Source organism: Oncorhynchus clarkii, chromosome 33 (genome assembly GCF_045791955.1).
Source record: "Oncorhynchus clarkii lewisi isolate Uvic-CL-2024 chromosome 33, UVic_Ocla_1.0, whole genome shotgun sequence".
NCBI lineage: Eukaryota > Metazoa > Chordata > Actinopteri > Salmoniformes > Salmonidae > Oncorhynchus > Oncorhynchus clarkii.
The window spans coordinates 24,160,203-24,175,363 of NC_092179.1; the positions used below are offsets into that span (position 1 = coordinate 24,160,203).

The window sequence follows — 15,161 nt, forward strand, 5'->3', positions numbered from 1 at the left end:
GCCTCTCACTGGGTCAATACTGAGTCGATCACACTCCGGGCCTAGGGTGTCCCATCCAACTGACCTAGATGGCTGTGTGTGTGTGGCGCAATCAATTATGAAGAGGAGACCCCCTCCCTCTCTGTTAGCCTACCAAGAACCACCCTGTTTGTGGTGTGATCTATCTGTTTCTCTATGGTTACGCTCGGGGGCACGCGGAGAGAGGGAAGGGGTGGGGGGGATTGTAGGGGAGGGAGAGAGCACACAAACCTATACGTTGGGAGGCGGGGAGATAGCCACCGAGTAACATGAGGGACAAAATCTTTACATGACGAAAGTTAAATACAAATCTAAATAAAGAACGATGAGTCGAACAGTGTGGGAATGACTATGTTATATATTTGAGTCATTTAGCAACTACCTACAGTAGTGAGTGTATACATGTTCATACTTCTTTCCTACTGGTCCCACGTGGGAATCGAACCCACAACCCTGGTGTTGCAAGTACCATGCTCTACCAACTGAGCTACACGGGACCAAGAAACGAGAGCACGGGGCTTGATAAAGGCGATTTAGGCGACTATCCCAGTGCCTGTAAATGTTTTCAGCAGCCATGAAGCTCGATAGAAAGCAGAGTGGCTTTGGATGGGCTCTAACAGCCTGGTTATTAAAATCAATAACAGTAATAACTGCAATCAGTCTGTTAACACCAGAACCGCTGGGCCTTTCAGCCTATAGGTACCGCTAGAGAAAGTTGAGAATGTTGCCGGGTGTCCTCAAAGCTTGATGAATAGTACATTTGCAATTGTAAAGGATGAATTGCATGAAACATTTATGGATTTACACTACATGACCAAAAGAATGTGGACACCAGCTGAACGAATATCTCATTCCAAAATCATGGGTATTAATGTGGAGTTGGTCACCCCTTTGCTGCCATAACAGCCTCTACTCTTCTGGGAAGGCTTTCCACTAGATGTTGGAACATTGCTGCGAGGACTTGCTTCCGGGCACTGATGTTGGGCGATTCGGCTTTCAAATTCATCCCAAAGGTGTTCGATTGGGTTGAAGTCAGGGCTCTGTGCAGGCCAGTCAAGTTCTTCCATACCGATCTCGACAAACCATTTCTGTATCGACCACACTTTGTGCACGGGGGTCTTTGTCATGCTGAAACAGGCAAGGGCCATCCCGAAACTGTTGCTATTAAGTTGGAAACACAGAATCGTCTAGAATGTCATTGTATGCTAGAACGTTAAGAATTCCCTTCACTGGAAACTAAGGGTACCAGCCCAAACCATGAAAAACAGCCCCAGACCATTATTCCTCCTCCAACATTTACAGTTGGCACAATGCATTCGGGCAGGTAGAGTTCTCCTGGCATCCCCCAAATCCAGATTCATCTGTTGAACTGCCAGATGGTGGAGCGTGATTCATCACTCCAGAAAACACATTTCCACTGCTCCACTGGCGGCGAGCCTTACACCACTCCAGCCGGTGCTTGGCATTGAAGATGGTGATCTTAGGCTTGTGTGCAGCTGCTCAGCCATGGAAACCCATTTCATGAAGCTGCCAACGAACAGTTATTGCTCATGTTGCTTTCAGAGGCAGTTTGGAACTCTGTAGTGAGTGTTTCAAACGGAAAACAGAGGATTTTACGTGTTACGCACTTCACCACCCGGCGGTCCCATTCTGTGAGCTTGTGAGGCCTACCACGTCGCGGCTGAGCCGTTGTTTCCACAATAACAACACAGTTGACCGGGGCAGCTCTATCAGGGCAGAAATTTTACAAACTGACTTGTTGGAAAGGTGGCATCTTATGACAGTTGGAAGTCCCTGAGATCTTCAGTAAGGCAATTCTACTGCCAATGTTTGATATTGAGATTGCATGGCTGTGTGCTCAATCTGATACACCAGTCAGTAACGGTTGTGACTGAAATAGACAAATCCACTACTTTGAAGGGGTGTCCACATACGTTTGAATGTATAGTATATATCCATGCAAAAATATAACGATAGTTATTCGTTTAGATAGAAGCAGGGAAAGAAGAAAGAAATGACACTATGGATCTGAAACACCGCACAATTAATAGTGATTGTATAGGAACAACTATACAGGTACGTGCGCACACACACACACTATTTTTCTCTTTAGTTTAGTGTGAGGTAGTCCATGCTATCCAAAACAGTGCCTTGAAGGGTAGCCTCTGTGGGAGCGGTTAAGCCACATTGAACACACTTAGGGTCAGGAAAACGATTGGAGAGGAAATTAAGCCACATGACTCCCCAATGTGATACACAAACACACCTAGTACCAACCTAGTAGCATAAAACTACACAGCCATTCCCTGGCTGTCTCTGGGCCGAGGCTATCTGCCAACGGGAGAATGAGAAAATCAAATAGTGTTTTTTTCCCTCTTTCAATAGCTCTCCCGAAAGGAAGATGGCGGACATCTTGTGTATGTCTTCTTTTCAGTTCACAACGAAAACTGTTGACTCGCTAAAAACAAGTGAACCGGTCACTTCCTGTGGGATATTCCACTGTTGCTTAAAGGTGTAGTTGGTAAATTGTAGCATAAATTTAATTGGAAACTTAAGGTACTACAAAAACTTACTGAGCCAAGAAGCTGAAATAAACTAAATTGTTTAATGTGCCACTACTCACCCCCTGTTTATAAAAATAAGTGCAGTCATTTGGTCATAAATGAAAGTTACAGGTTGCACCTTTAAAGTAACTGTCCAGTATTTCCAGATTTCTATGAAATATGGCCTTTAAGTCATTACATTATCAGTGAAATAGTTCTCTTTCCAAGTTGTTTAGAAGTATGTAAAAAAGCAGCTTTTCTGTATTGGAATAGTGTGGGCGTACACTGGTCATTAAAGATATTCATGCGAGTGATGACAAACTGTTTGAGATACAAGTCTGAGGTGGTGTTTTTGAAGTGGGTTTTTTATCCAATGCATGATTTTGCCACAAATACAAGTATAGGATGAGTCAACAACGTTATTTGGGTATGTTAACAAAACTTTTAAAAGTGAGATTTGGACAGTTACTTTAAGGGGTGACAACAAGTTCTAGCAGGCTTTTGGTTGTCCCTTTTAGGGTGATAGAAAATGCACTTCACAGCCACATGGATGGTGAACTGGAAGGAAGTTCATTAGGATCATTAAAGAAGCCTTTGGGAAGGAACTGGAAATTGGATAGACCCCAGAAAGAGTGGAGTCCAGAGAGAGAGAGAGAGAGAGTAAGGGAAATAGTGTTGATAGCACTGGACTTAAAATGTGATTAATGCTAAGGCCAAGGACTATTCTCACTCTGAACTTGATTGGATTCTCAGCACCATTAAAAAAAGGTTGGCGAGAAGAAGTGGAGAATCATGGATATTGCTGGGAGATTCGCTGCAAAAATAAAGCCACAAAGCCAAAAAGGTCAAGACAAAATTTGTGAGAGTTCAGCGGAAGACAGTCAATCTTTCCTAAACCAACACAAACACCTAATATAATATGATTAAGGCTTTTCTGCGGCCAAGACTTTGCTGGGATACATTTCCCCAATGGATGGGTTTCCTTTCCCTCCAAAACCACCACAAAGGGTGTCAAAACAACCCCCCCACCCCAAAAAAGGAGGAAGGTGAGGGAGGGGAAAAACAGCCTTAGCACCTGAAGGATGACATATCTGGCATGGCAGTGCTGTTTGACTGAACTCTGGAGAAACAGTGGTGCTGCGGCGAGAGGTGAAGGCAATCAGGATGAGCCCATCATTTGTCTGGACCCCGTTCTCCCCGTGACAATGCTATAACGCCGTACGCCAACGACATTCAAAAGGCCTTTTCTGTCCTCCGGCCTGACAGACGGAGAGAGCGAGGGTGAAGAAAAAAATAAGAAAACGGGGGAGAGTGTAGGAGGAAAAAAAACAACATTTTTCAGCATGCCCTTTTGTCCGTTTCAAACGGTTGTCAGAGAAACAGGAGTAGAGCGCTGCCTGTTGCGAGGGCTGGTTGGTGAAGGAGCGTGTCACTGGAGATGGGGGTGGGGCCAGAGACTAGTGAGGGGAGAGCTTCTCTATCCCATTTATCTGCCCTAAACAATGCTGCAAATACAATACATATCAACACACCGCAAGGGTCAAAATAAATAACTAGAAAACCCCAGTTATATAACAATGGTTGTACAGGGACTCAACAGAGTGAAAAGATGAAGAAAAAACATGGATAAATCCCAAATGGGTGCACCATGAATGCACCAATAACATCTCCATTGCTGTAATTAAGGTTCATAATTCCTACCTCCTCCCTTGTACAACACAACATACTCCGTCCCAACTCTACAACCCAGCTAGCCTACAAGTGAACTTTTCACCCCACCAGTCAACAGCCAAATCACCAAATCAGACTGGTCCCCATTGATCCAATCAGAGCACTCTGATTTGGAAGCCAGTCGGCCGTGGAGACAACAGCCAATCAACAAATGAGGTGAGGCCCCTCTGATCCAATCACACACACACACACACGCATCCATGTCGAGAGGTAAACTAAGCTCACCAGACTCACACAATCCCAGCCTACAGTCTGGAGTCAGAGAGTCGTGTGGGCCTTCCCACAGTAATGGTAGGGAGGTAAAATACTACTTCCACTGCTGTTTTTAAAGGGGCCTGGACGTATGAGACACGAAGCTCACGACAACAGCAGCACTGTGCTACTGTAATCTAATCACCAGCGGAGAGTGTGGCGTTTCCCAAATGGGATTACAGCCTTCCGTCTCTCGATGCCCGCGAACCAGCCAGGAACACCTCACCGCGCGTGTACCCAAGAACGGTTATCCGAAGTGGGGGTGGGATGAAATGCGAGGGGGGTGGGAGCGGTGCTTGGAGCCTCTCTGGGCGCCTGGCTAGGAGTGATTAGCTCTAGTCAGGGAGCTTCAGAGGAGAGAGTGTGTGGAACAGAGAAGGAGCTTTCTATCAGCTCAAACATGGCCGCCTAGCGTGTTGCTTTAGCCTTGAGCTGACATTCCCGAGGTAGTGACGAAAAGGTCCGAAGCAGCAAGAGCTAGCGGCTAGCTTATTGCTGAAGTGTTTCTCCTTTGGATGAACATGCAAGACACTAATGCTATCGCCGTACGGCGTAGCATGTATCGTGCTAACATTGTTCTTGGCATTGGACACATAGCTAGCAACACCGTGCTAAAATCTCTAAAGATAGCAAAACTGCTCTAGCACGCCGCTATCCAAAACAAACCCCTTTTAGCTGCCAACACAATCCTTCTTTCCACTTTCCTCCACTTCCTCCCAGTATTACTGTCCCTTATCTGCCTCCATCACCCTGGGTCGGTTAATATTTCTGCGGTAAACCATAAAATAAAAGTATTTTCAATGTGACACCATCCTTCTGCTCGTCTTTGTTGCTAGCAGTGCTCCTCTGCTCTCTGTGGTCGGGGGGGGAGAAGTGATTGACTGGAGTGTAAAAAACCAGGCCTGGCCTCAGAACAGGCACCATAATGAGGAGACAAGGGAGAGAGCGAGAGAGAGGAGGAGTAGTGAGGGATAACGGGAGGAGAGCGATGAAGGAAGAGTTTTCTTTTGTCTCTCCTCTTCCCCTCCTTCCTCCCCCAGAAGACTGCAGGATAAACAGATGCTGCTAATCAGGCTGCCTGGGTAAAGACATGCTCTGACTGGAGAATCAGGAGGGAGGGAAGGAAAGAGGGGAAGGGGAGAGTGAGAAGAGAGAGGCAATGTTAACATATGTTTCCCATGCCAATAAAGCCCCTTGAATTGAATTGAGAGGAAGAGACCGAGTTGAGACATGGAGAGAGAGAACGACAGCAAGACAGCAACACACACACACACCTGCTCCTCCACTCCAAGAAAGGAGCTAGCGAACATTCCCTCCTCGTCGTCGCCAGTCAAAAGGTTGCACGTTCATCAAATCAGTGGCATCACTGTGGGCCTTGCTTAACCTGCCTGCCGCTTCTGGATTACATGTAATGCATTAGAATAAACAGAGTGTAGTACAGTATTAACACACAGTGATGGCTGAGGGGGAGAGCTGAGAGGGGAGACCTGAGGGGGAGAGCTGAGGGGGGAGACCTGAGGGGGAGAGCTGAGGGGGGAGACCTGAGGGGGAGAGCTGAGGGGGGAGACCTGAGGGGGAGAGCTGAGGGTGGAGAGCTGAGGGGGGAGACCTGAGGGGGGAGACCTGAGGGGGAGACCTGAGGGGGGAGACCTGAGGGGGAGACCTGAGGGGGAGAGCTGAGAGGGAGACCTGAGAGGGGAGAGCTGAGGGGGAGAGCTGAGAGGGGAGAGCTGAGAGGGAGACCTGAGAGGGGAGACCTGAGAGGGGAGAGCTGAGAGGGGAGAGCTGAGGGGGGAGAGCTGAGGGGGGAGAGCTGAGGGGGGAGACCTGAGGGGGGATACCTGAGGGGGAGACCTGAGGGGGAGAGCTGAGGGGGGAGACCTGAGGGGGAGATCTGAGGGGGGAGACCTGAGGGGGAGAGCTGAGGGGGGAGACCTGAGGGGGAGACCTGAGGGGGGAGACCTGAGGGGGGAGACCTGAGGGGGAGACCTGGGGGGGAGACCTGAGGGGGGAGACCTGAGGGGGAGACCTGAGAGGGAGAGCTGAGGGGGAGAGCTGAGAGCTGAGGGGGGAGACCTGAGGGGGGAGAGCAAAAGCGAGGGGGGTCGAGGGGTGTGGTTAGTCAGAGTGAGGTTAATTGACGGGCCGTGTCACCGCTCGCTGACTAAGCTCCGTTGCGTAACAGTGTTAGGATAACGGTACCAAGTGTTAAGTAACGGCAGGTCTTGGACGCCCCATGGGGGCTGCAGTTGCACACAGAGAGAGAGAGAGAGAGAGAGAGAGAGACCCAAACACACGAGAAAGCAAAGACCCCCTTAAAGGGCCCAGTGCAGTTAAAATTGAGTTTTCCTGATGAAAGCTGATTTTCCAGCTGATGAAAGTGTGAAACAATTTGATCAGTGTTATTTCCTGATAGTTGCTGGTTGAAAATACAATTTACACAACAGGTTTGCATGGTTATGAGTTTAGGCTTTCCATGGTGACATTACCATGTGGTAAATTGGATAATAGACCAAAAACAGAGTTCTAAACCTAGTTTTCCCCTCCCCACTCAGACCACTCCCAGAAAATCATAGCAAACTTCTTGCTTGAGAAATACTGTTTTCTTAAAAAGCCATTTTTGCCTATTTTAATAGAAATATATTACAGCAAGGTACTTAATTAGACAAATTATTTGATATTGCTTTTAAAAAATGGCCTTTAAACAGTGCTGCCACTTCCCGGCCGCTAAAGTGCTTTAAACACACCTGGTGTTGTTAATGTACGACCATTTCAATTAGGAGGGAGAGTGCTCAGGCCAAACGAGCCAGCAGGACCAGGGACAAGTTGGGTTTAAAACAGCACGTCGCGAGGTTGGCTCGCAGCAATGCCCAGATTCAGCAACTGACATTAAGGAGGCCAACGCGACGATGCAGTGAAACACATTAAACTTAAACCACTCTCAGCAGACAAAGTAGGGCCCTGTAGCTAGGTATAATGAGGTTTGGATAAAAACCCTAATAAAACCTGAGAGCCGCATGCAGGCAAAAATGTTGGTTGGAGGATTGCATTCAGTTCATGCTTGAAAACTCTAGCCAAGTTGTTTTATAGATGAGCCAGATATGGCGCCGACATAGATGGCCGCCTCGCTTCATGTTCTTAGAAACGCAGTATTTCGTTTCTTTATGTATTATTTCTTACACTGTTACCCCAGGAAATCTTAAGTCTTATTACATACAGCCGGGAAGAACTATTGGATATAAGAGCAACATCAACTTACCAACATTACGACCAGGAATACGACTTTCCCGAAGCAGATCCTCTGTTTGGACCACCACCCAGGACAATGGATTGGATCCTCTGTTTGGACCACCACCCAGGACAATGGATTGGATCCTCTGTTTGGACCACCACCCAGGACAATGGATCGGATCCTCTGTTTGGACCACCACCCAGGACAATGGATCAGATCCTCTGTTTGGACCACCACCCAGGACAATGGATCAGATCCTCTGTTTGGACCACCACCCAGGACAATGGATCAGATCCTCTGTTTGGACCACCACCCAGGACAATGGATCAGATCCTCTGTTTGGACCACCACCCAGGACAATGGATCAGATCCTCTGTTTGGACCACCACCCAGGACAATGGATCAGATCCTCTGTTTGGACCACCACCCAGGACAATGGATCAGATCCTCTGTTTGGACCACCACCCAGGACAATGGATCAGATCCTCTGTTTGGACCACCACCCAGGACAATGGATCAGATCCTCTGTTTGGACCACCACCCAGGACAATGGATCAGATCCTCTGTTTGGACCACCACCCAGGACAATGGATCAGATCCTCTGTTTGGACCACCACCCAGGACAATGGATCAGATCCTCTGTTTGGACCACCACCCAGGACAATGGATCGGATCCTCTGTTTGGACCACCACCCAGGACAATGGATCAGATCCTCTGTTTGGACCACCACCCAGGACAATGGATCAGATCCTCTGTTTGGACCACCACCCAGGACAATGGATTGGATCCCAGTAGGCGACCCAAAACAACAGGGCCGCAGAAGGAGCGGTCTTCTGGTCAGGCTCCGTAGACGGGCACATAGCTCAGCGTTCCCGAGTATACTACTCGCCAATGTCCAGTCTCTTGACAACAAGGTTGACAAAATTCGAGCAAGGGTTGCCTTCCAGAGACATCAGAGATTGTAACATTCTGGCTCACTCGGGATACGTTATGAGTCGGTACAGCCACCCGGTTTCTTCACGCATCGCACCGACAGAAACAAGTATCTCTTACAATCAAATGCCGACCGCATTATCTAACAATGCACGCCTCCAAATCAATCATCAAGTTTGCAGACGACACTACAGTGATAGGCTTGATTACCAACAACGACGAGACGGCCTACAGGGAGGAGGTGAGGGCCCTCGGAGTGTGGGGTTAGGAAAATAACCTCACACTCAACGTCAACAAAACAAAGGAGATGATTGTGGACTTCAGGAAACAGCAGAGGGAGATCCCCCTATCCACGGGACAGTAGTGGAGAAGGTGGAAAGTTTTAACCTCTCTGGGTAGCGGTAGCGTCCCACTTGGCCAAAAGCCAGAGAAAATGCAGAGCACCAAATTAAAATAAATTACTATAAAAATCAAACTTTCATGAAATCACACATGTAAGATACCAAATTAAAGCTACACGTGTTGTGAATCCAGCCAAGCAAATGGTGCAAATGATAGCGCCTCCGTAAACAAAAGAGAGAAAACATATTTCAACCCTGCAGGCGCAACACAAAACGCAAAAATAAAATATAAATCATGCCTTACCTTTGACGAGCTTCTTCTGTTGGCACTCCAATATGTTTGTGATTATACCCTGATGAAGACAGCTTGGCTGTCGAAACGTTGGTATTCAATTTTTGCATCTGAGCTCCAAGATTGTGCAGCTCTCTTTTATTTTCAAGGCACTCCAATATGTCCCATAAACATCACAAATTGTCCTTTTGTTCGATTAATTCCGTCCATATATATCCAAAATGTCAATTTATTTGGCGCGTTTGATCCAGAAAAACACCGGTTCCAACTTGCGCAACGTGACTACAAAATATCTCAAAAGATACCTGTAAACTTTGCCAAAACATTTCAAATTACTTTTGTTATACAACTCTAGGTATTTTTTAAAGTAAATAATCAATCAAATTGATGACGGGATGATCTGTGTTCAATACAGGAAGAAAAACTGACTCTAGCTTTCTGGTCATGCGCCTCTATCAAACAGTACACATGAAGTGACCCCTCGTTCAAGATGGCAGTACTTCTTCATTACACAAAGGAATAACCTCAACCAATTTCTAAAGACTGGTGACATCCATTGGAAGCGGTAGGAACTGCAGTCCCTTAGAAATCTAGATTCCCAATGAAATCTCATTGAAAAGAGAGTGACCTCAAAAAAAAACAATTTGAATGGTTTGTCATCGGGGTTACGCCTGCGACATAAGTTCTGTTATACTCACAGACATGATTCAAACAGTTTTAGAAACTTCAGAGTGTTTTCTATCCAAATCTTCAAATAATAATCATATCTTATCTTCTGGGGATGAGTAGCAGGCAGTTGAATTTGGGCATGCTTTTCATCCAAAATTCCAAATGCTGCCCCCTATCCTAGAGAAGTTAAGTTCCTCGGCGTACACATCATGGACAAACAAATGGTCCACCCACACAGACAGCGTGGTGAATGCGCAGCAGCGCCTCTTCAACCTCAGGGGGCTGAAGAAATTTGGCTTGTCACCAAAAACACTCAAACTTTTACAGATGCACAATCGAGAGCATCCTGGGGGCAAACTACCTGCCCTCCAGGACACCTACACCACCCGATGTCACAGGAAGGCCATAAAGAACATCAAGGACAACAACCACCCGAGCCACTGCCTTTTCGCCCCGCTATCATCCAGTACAGGTACAGGTGCATCAAAACTGGGGCTGAGAGATGGAAAAACAGCTTCTATCTCAAGGCCATCAGACTGTTAAACAACCATCACTAACATTGAGGGGCTGCTACCAACATACTGACTCAAATCTCTAGCCACTTAATTATTAAAAACTGGATGTAATAGATGTATCACTAGCCACTTTAAACAATGCCACTTTATATAATGTTTACATACCCTACATTACTCATCTCATATGTATATACTGTACTCTATACCATCTACTGCATCTTGCCTATGCCGTTCGGCCATCGCTCATCCATATATTTAAATATTCTTATTAATTCCTTTACACTTGTGTGTATCAGGTAGTTGTGAAATTGTTAGATTACTTGCATTAACATCTGCTGACAATGTGTATGAGACCAATAAAATTCCATTTGCTTTTAAGTGGAGTCCAGTGAAACCGCATCCACCCTAACTAAGGTGCAGATTTTCCTCGGCCTGGAAGATTCATGTCGTCACCTCCATCCCATTTAAATGAACAGTGTAATGACAAAGTACACCCATCAAATGGTGCCTAGTCTATGGCTTAGGTCTAGACACTGGAGTCAGCAATGCAGTCTCCATCCAGACAAGGCAATGCGCCGTGAATACATATTCAAATACCCAGGGTTCTCCATTCACCCACGTTGGATTAACAAGGGAAGAGTCCAAAAGGGGGGGTAAGGCAGCATCAACTCAAAAAGAAAATCAATTTCCTTGCAAATCCAGACAAGCTCTCATCTGCTTTGGCATTTACACAGACACACAATCCATAATGCAGAATGATAAAAGGCTATGGTTCTGATTATAATAAAGTGTTCGTTTGGTTCTGACAGGTTAAGTGATGTGGTTGAGGGGTCCCGTTGGGCTCCTGGCTGTCTGTCTCAGCCCCGTAGTACTATCATTACTGTTCCTGCCACTCTCTGAGATTCACAGATTGTCTTGTGATGCACCACAGAGGGAGAAGGGTGTGTGTGTGGGTGGAACTAAACCTCCAGAGTCCGACAGGGAGCACAGCAAGAGGGTCTCAATCATCGTAAAAGGTCATGTGGCGGTGTGTGTATGCGTGTAGAATTTGTGTGTATAGCGTGTGTGTGTGCATTGCTTTCATGCGAGCACATGCACAGATGTGTGTACTGATGACAGGAGTGGTGCAGTAGAGATCATAGCTGTCTCAATGAGAGTCGTACGGGCGTCAAGCCAGAAACAGAGGGAAGCAGCAACGATAAGCATCATCTCTGATCTCTACTACAGAAGAGACTCTTGAAAGGGAGTCAAATACTGAAGTGAAAAGAGTGGAGACAGGCAAAGTGCAGGTCAATAATGGGACACACCAGTGTAGCCTAGAGGGACTATTCTGCAAATGGTAGTCTTTCAGGGGGACATTGTAGGCACGGAGAGAGGGTGTGTGTGTGTGTGTGTGTGTGTGTGTGTGTGTGTGTGTGTGTGTGTATTAAAGCATCCAAAGAGGAAGTATTATTTACCTACAGCCAACAAGCTCCAAGCAACTGGGCACTGGTTTCCATGGTGACACATTAACACACAAACTGACATAATGAGTTAGTCTAGTTTCAAAGAGTGATACAGACCTACACACACCAAATGTACTGTAGCGTTGCTTATTCAACTGCCCTCAGAAGAACGACTTGTGAGAAAAATGTAATTTCACAAAATGTCAAGGCGACCTAATAACGCTGTCTAACCTAAGCCAGGCTAATATCTTATCCAACACGTCGGTGTCTTTTATCATGACATTAACTTGATCCACTAATGTCTGTGTCAGACAAAGCAATAAAACAGCAGAGATGACGGTTGGCTTTAAATATTATCGGAAACATACAGTGGGTATCATACATATTCACTTCCCTTGGATTTCTTCATTTTATTGTGTTAAAAAGTGAGATTCAAATGAATTATCTACACAAAATACTCTAATGTCAAAGTGGAAGAACAAGTCTATACATATTAGAAAGACCTTTGGCAGCGATTACAGCTGTAAGTCTTCTTGGGTAGGTCTCTAAAGCCTTGTTCTCACTGCAGGCCTTAATGTTCAAATCAGCTGTTGTTTTTCAAATCCGTTTTGGAATTACACGTGACCAAATGGGATTTGATGTGTTCATACAGCCGTCATTTGCTGACATGGCTACGCAAGTTGCCATAGTAACGACGGGTGTGTGCAGAATGGTGTAGTCTGACTGTTGGGTGTGCTCCTATCGGTCAGCAGTTATGTATCAAGCTAAGGTGACAATGCCTGCCATGGACGTTTCCCAGTTGATTTGAATGTTCAAAATCAGTGTAAAATAAGGATAAGATGATCCTTGAAAACAAGTCTTTTTTGGCTACAGACAGCAGTCAAATAGCTAGCTAGGTAGCCGTTTGGCTTTCTAGCACAATCAATCACTTGTTTGTAAACAATTAACAAGCTGGTTAGCTTACACATGTCCATGTCAAACAGAAGTTAGCAAGCAACAAGATATGCCAGATAAGTCTAAAAAACATTTCAGATTAAAAAAAATATAATCAGATTTGACCATTCAGACACAGGCCAGGAATCAGATTTGTATTTGACTTTAAACCAGTTATGGAAGTGGATTGAAATGTGGCTTGAAATATCGGATTCCATGGGCAAACAAATGGTCCACCCACACAGACAGCGTGGTGAAGACGCAGCAGCGCCTCTTCAACCTCAGGAGGCTGAATAAATTTGGCTAGTCACCAAAAGCACTCACAAACTTTTACAGATGCACAATCGAGAGCATCCTGTCGGCCTGTATCACTGCCTGGTATGGCAACTGCTCCGCTCACAACCGTAAGGCTCTCCAAAGGGTAGTGAGGTCTGCACAATGCATCCCCGGGGGCAAACTTCCTGCCCTCCAGGACACCTACTACACCACCCGATGTCACAGGAAGGCCATAAAGATCATCAAGGACAACAACCACCCGAGCCACTGCCTGTTCGCCCCGCAATCATCCAGAAGGCGAGGTCAGTACAGGTGCATCAAAGCAGGGACCGAGACTGAAAAACAGCTTCTATCTCAAGGCCATCAGACTGTTAAACAGTCACCGCTAACATTGGGTGGCTGCTGCCAACATACTGACTCAACTCCAGCCACTTTAATAATGTAAAAAATTATGTAAAACATGTATCACTAGTCACTTTAAACAATGCCACTTTTATATGTTTACATACCCTACATTACTCATCTCATATGTATATACTGTACTCGATACCATCTACTGCATCTTGCCTATGCCGTTCTGTACCATCACTCATTCATATATCTTTATGTACATATTCTTCATCCCTTTACACTTGTGTGTATAAGGTAGTTGAAATTGTTAGGTTACTCGTTGGTTATTATTGCATTGTCGGAACTAGAAGCACAAGCATTTCGCCACACTCGCATTAACATCTGCTAACCATGTGTATGTGACAAATAAAATGTCATTTGGATTTGATTTGTTTGATACATCATCCACAGCAGAATTATTAACTTGACCATGCTTAAAGAGATATTCAATGTCTGATTTGTTATTTGTTACCCATCTACCAAATCACTGACCCTCTTTATGAGGCTTTCGAAAAGCTCCTTGGTCTATGCTAAAAATTCAATAATTAACCGAGGGACCTTACAGATGTATTTTTTATTTTATTTGACTTAACTTGGCAAGTCAGTGAAGAACAAATTCTTATTTACAATGACGACCTACACCGGCCAAACGCGGACATCCAATCACGGCCTGGATTTCAACCAGGGTATCTGTAGTGACACCTCTAACACCGAGATGCAGTGCATTAGACCGCTGTGCCAGAGGGAGAAAAAAAATAAGGTCAACCCCTCACGTAGCTGAAGCCACATTGTTTTTAGCCACATTTCACTTCTGAACTAATTAAGGCTTGCCTAAACAAAGGGGGTAAATACTTATGCAAATCAAATGTTATCTGTCACATGCACCGAATACAACAGGTTTAGACCTTACAGTGAAATGTTTACTTACAAGCCCTTAACCGACAGCGCAGTTAAGAAAATAACAAACAAAAAGCAAATAATTAAAAAGCAGTAGTAAATAACAAAAGCGGGGCTATATACAGGGGGTACCGGTACAGAGTCAATGTGAGGAGGCTGTATACAGGGGGTACCGGTACAGAGTCAATGTGAGGAGGCTACATACAGGGGGTACCGGTACAGAGTCGATGTGAGGAGGCTGTATACAGGGGGTACCGGTACAGAGTCAATGTGAGGAGGCTGTATACAGGGGGTACCGGTACAGAGTCAATGTGAGGAGGCTATATACAGGGGGTACCGGTACAGAGTCAATGTGAGGAGGCTATATACAGGGGGTACCGGTACAGAGTCGATGTGAGGAGGCTATATACAGGGGGTACCGGTACAGAGTCAATGTGAGGAGGCTGTATACAGGGGGTACCGGTACAGAGTCAATGTGAGGAGGCTGTATACAGGGGGTACTGGTACAGAGTCAATGTGAGGAGGCTATATACAGGGGGTACCGGTACAGAGTCAATGTGAGGAGGCTATATACAGGGGGTACCGGTACAGAGTCAATGTGAGGAGGCTATATACAGGGGGTACCGGTACAGAGTCGATGTGAGGAGGCTATATACAGGGGGTACCGGTACAGAGTCAATGTGAGGAGGCTAT

General features: G+C 45.8%; 1 protein-coding gene and 1 non-coding gene across 2 annotated transcripts in view; both read right to left on the reverse strand.

Moving 5' to 3' along the window:
* Nucleotides 1-15,161, reverse strand: part of LOC139393228 (staphylococcal nuclease domain-containing protein 1-like) — a 334,741-nt gene that overhangs the window by 145,636 nt on the left and 173,944 nt on the right. The window lies entirely within an intron of this gene.
* Nucleotides 442-517, reverse strand: trnaa-ugc (transfer RNA alanine (anticodon UGC)). Its single transcript has one exon. It is a non-coding gene; the product is annotated as a tRNA-Ala (tRNA).